This window comes from Pygoscelis adeliae, unplaced genomic scaffold (assembly GCF_000699105.1).
Source record: "Pygoscelis adeliae isolate BGI_AS28 unplaced genomic scaffold, ASM69910v1 Scaffold982, whole genome shotgun sequence".
Classification (NCBI taxonomy): Eukaryota; Metazoa; Chordata; class Aves; order Sphenisciformes; family Spheniscidae; genus Pygoscelis; species Pygoscelis adeliae.
The window spans coordinates 4,833-9,351 of record NW_008824208.1 but is presented as its reverse complement, the minus strand read 5'-3'; positions in this window follow the sequence as shown (position 1 = coordinate 9,351).

Below are 4,519 nucleotides of genomic sequence, written 5' to 3'. Positions count from 1 at the left end.
CGGCCTCAAGTTGTGCCAGGGGAGGTTTAGGTTGGATGTGAGGAAAAATGTCTTTACTGAAAGAGTGGTTAAACATTGGGACAGGCTGCCCAGGGAAGGGCTTGAGTCCCCATCCCTGGAAGTATTGAAAAGACGGGTAGATGTGGTGCTGCGGGACGTGGTGTAGTGGTGGACTTGGCAGCGTTAGGTTTACGGTTCTATGCGATGATCTTAAGGGTCTTTTCCAACCTAAATGGTTCTGTGATTCTGATCCAGGAGGTTCCTGGTGAACCAGGAGGTTCCTGGTGAACCTCATTGACAACTTCCTCCTCCAAGTGACAGAGCAGCCAAGGAGGAGAGGTGCTCTCTTGGACCTCATGCAGAGGTCATACGAAAGACGGAGCCAGTCTCTCTTCAGTGGTGCTCAGAGCCAGGACCAGAGGCAACGGGCACGAACTGAAACACAGGAGGTTGTCTCTAATTACCAGGAAACACCTTGTTAAGTGTGAGGGTGACCGAGCGCTGGCACAGGCTGTCCAGAGACGTTGTGGGGTCTCCCACCTCAGAGATACCCACACTGAAATTTTTAGGGTGCACCAACCCAGCCACAGCATTTGTGGTGCATACGGCACATGCCTCCGCTGCTTAGGACATGGATGTCTGGGGACGCCTGCTCTGCCCCACAGCCTCTGCTCCTCCCTGGGACCCATGTGGGACCCATCTATGGGACCCAGCTCTGCCCCATAGACCCCACGGCTCCATGGGCATCTCAGGTTCCCGGCCTCTAACCCATGGTCTGCACAGCTCCCCAGGGCCCAGGTGTCTCAGGGTGCGTCAGCTCTGCCTCACAGACCCGCCACCGTTCCCAGGGAATCCAGGGTACCCCTGCTTTGCCCCACAGACTCCACTGCTCTCCTGGATCCAGGCATTGAGGTTACCCAACCACCGGCCCATAAAGCGCTCCCCCAGGCATTTGGCCACCCTGAGTCCAACCCAGAGCTGGGTGTATTGGGTAGAACAGTGCTGCCCCATGGTCCCCACTGCTGCCTGGGACCAGGACTAATGGGTGACCCATAGACCCCACTGCTACCTCATGAACCTTCAGGATTAGGGAAAGGCTAAGGTGAGGGTTCAGGTTTCTGCTTAGGAGGGTTTCTGGTGAGCGGCTGGGCTACTGGTGAGCTTTCTGCATGAGGGGATTGGGTTGGGTCTCGTGGTGTGAGCTGGGCCCCCGGTTCAGGGTGAGCAATCAGGGCAAGGGAGCAGGATGAGGGACACGGGAAGGGTTTATGTGTTTGGGCTTCAGCCTCGTGATTTTGGGGTTAGGGATGAGGAGTAGGAGCTTTGGTAGCACTTTGGGATAGTGGTTGGTGTAAGAGTACGTGGAAGGTATCAGCATCTGTTACATTAACGTTACCTCATCAAGGACCTTTTTGGTCTACCAAAGGGGACAATAAGTAAAAAGGGAAGCGATAAACAAAACCAACCAGGGACACAGACTTGACAGACCCGTGATAACGGACTCAATGACAGGGACGAAATCCGGTGATTAATGGGTGGGTCAGAAGGAAATTTCCAGGCAGAGCATCGGAGAAGGCCAGCCTGAACCTTACACCTGACAAGAAGGAGGAACTGAGAGGACCGTAAGGATTTGGGATATTTGAGGGACGCCTGTGGGACTCTGCAAAACTTGGGAATTTAACGGGTGCCCACTGCCTCCTGCTCTGGGCACCGCTGAGAAGACCCTGGCTCCGTCTTCTTTATCCCTTCCCACTAGGAGTTCATGTACGTTGATGAGATCAGGCCCAACAGTCCCAGCTCTCTCAGCCTTTCCTCACAGAGAAGGTGCTCCCGTCCCTTCCTCATCTTCATGGCCCTTTGTTGGACACTCTCCAGTATGCCCATGTCTCTCTCGTACTGGGGAGCCCAGAACGGGACCCAACACTCCAGGTGTGGCCTCACCAGTGCCGAGCAGAGGAGAAGCATCACCTCCCTCGACCTTCTGGCAAGGCTTTGCCTTCTTTGCCACAAGGATGCATGGCTGGCTCACGTTCAACTTGGTGTCCACCACGACCCCAAGGTCCTTCTCAGTGAAGCTGCTTTCCGGCCGGGTGGCCCCCAGCCCTTACTGGTGCCTGGGGTTGTTCCTCCCCAAGGGCAGGACTTTTCACCTCCCCTCATTGAACTTCATGAGGTTTCCCACCAGTCCATTTCTCCAGCCTGTTGAGGTCCCTCTGGATGGCAGCACGACCCTCTGGCGTATCTGCCACTCCTCCCAGTTCGGCATCATCTGCAAACTCGCCGAGGGTACACACAGCCCCGTCATCCAGATCATTAATGAAGATGTTAAACAGGACTGGCCCCAGTATTGACCCTGGGGTACACCACTAGGGACCGGTCTCCAGCTGGACATTGACCCCAACCCTCTGGGCCCAGCCATTCAGGCAGTGAAGTCACAGTAAACACCACCCCTTCTCTCCCCTCGTCCACCAAGCCAGCCACCTCATTGCAGAAGGCTGTCAGGTTGGTTAGGCGTGATCTGCCCCTCATCAATCCGTGCTGACCACTCCCCCACCACCTTCTTGTCGTTCATGTCTTTGGAAATGCTTTCCAGGGGGACTTTCTCCATCACCTTCCCAGGGTGGAGGCCAGGCTGACCGGCCGGCAGCTCCCTGGATCCTCCTTCTTGCCCTGCTTGAGGACAGGAGAGACATTTGCTCTCCCCCAGTCTTCAGGAACCTCTCCCAGTTGCCATGACCTTTCAAAGACAGACACCGGACACCGGTGTCCTCCACCTGGGTCCCTCACCTCCTGGGCACGGAGCCAGCCAGACACCGGGGTCCCTCACGTCCCAGGAGGGGAAGATGGAGAGAACGAGGAGAAGAGTAGGGAGGGAGAGGACTCAAAGGGCTCCTTTCCCCATATGGACCCCAGACACCCCCACCCCACAGGGACCCTTCCCAGAGGGACCCTGGACTCCCTTCCCCATAGGGTCCTACAAGTCCTTTACATAAGCCCATCCCTGGAGCCCTGCACACCCTATAGGGACACCCCCATTCACCTGACCCCAGACACCCCAGGCCTATAGGGACCCCACACACACCCTATAGGGAATCTCCCATGACCGACCCCCTGTAGGGCCCCCCACCATATGGGTGGCGGGGGGGGGGGGGGGTGGTCCCCAGTGTCTCACAGCCCTCATGCCTCCATCGATGCCAGAAGAAGCCAGGCAACACCAGGATGCAACACATTCTGTATTTGAATTATATTTTTTTCCCCCAGAAATACAGGAAAAAAGGGGGAAGGGGACACAAATTGGGTACAGGAAAGGGAAAAAAAAAAAAGGTTATAACAAAAAAAGATATTTCCCCCCACACCCCTTTTCCCACCCCCTTTTTACCCCCCAGTTTGGGAACTGGGGCTGGCTGGCTCCACCTGTACTGGGAAGAAAGTGTTAACAGACTCCAAAACCACCATCCCTTACCCCAAAACCAGCCCCGGGAGCCTCAAGTCCCCCACACAATGCCACCCAGAGCCATTCCCAGTCCTCCCAGTTTCCGGCCAGGACTGGGATCCCCCCCCAGGGAGGATGGAGGAAGGGTCAACCCCGTCCTGGGCCTCCAGGACCTGGGGCTGTGTTTTGGGGCAGAAACCCTCAATTTGAGGTCAATCAACCAACTCCGGGAAAACTGGATTAACGTCAGGTCTGGGGTAAAACGGGTAGCTCCAGAGCTGGGGAAGTCCCTCATCCTCCCAGTAAACCACTGAAAACCCCACCTTCCTCCCAGGATACCAGTAAATCTACCCATCCTCCCAGTACACCAGTTAAAGACTGCCATCCTCCCAGTATACTAAGGAAAAGTCCCCTTCTTCCCAGTATACCAGTTAAACCCACCTGTCCTCCCAGTACACCAGTTAAAAACCATATTTCTGGTATACTAGTGAAAAAGAAAACCCTGTCCTCCCGGCGTACCAGTAAAGCCCCGCCATCCCCCCCAAGTAATAGAGCCTTGTCCTCCCAGTATACCAGTGACAATGCGCCTGCCTCCCAGTACACCAGTTAAAACTCTCGTGTCCTCCCAGTGTACCAGTAATAAAGCTCAGTCCTCCCAGCACACCAGTGGAAAGGCGCCGTCCTCCCAGCACACCAGTTAAAAAACCCCATTCTCCCAGTATACCAGTGAAAAAGCGGTCTTCCTCCCAGTATACCAGTTAAGAACCGCTGCCTCCCCAGTATACCAGTTAAAAAAAAATAAAAATTCCCAGTATACAAGTGACTAACCACTATCCTGGCAGTATACCAGTTAAAACCCCACCTTCTTCCCAGTACACCGGTGAAAACCTCCGTCCTCCCAGTATACTCGTTAAAAACCCACCTTCCCCCCAGCACACCAGTTTACTCCTGTCCTCCCAGTACTTAAAAAGGGCCTTCCTCCCAGTATAGCCGCTAAAAAGCCTGCCTTCCTCCCAGTATACCAGTTCCCCCCCATCCTCCCAGCGCCCCAATCCCCCCCCCATCCTCCCAGTGAGCAAGTGGGGG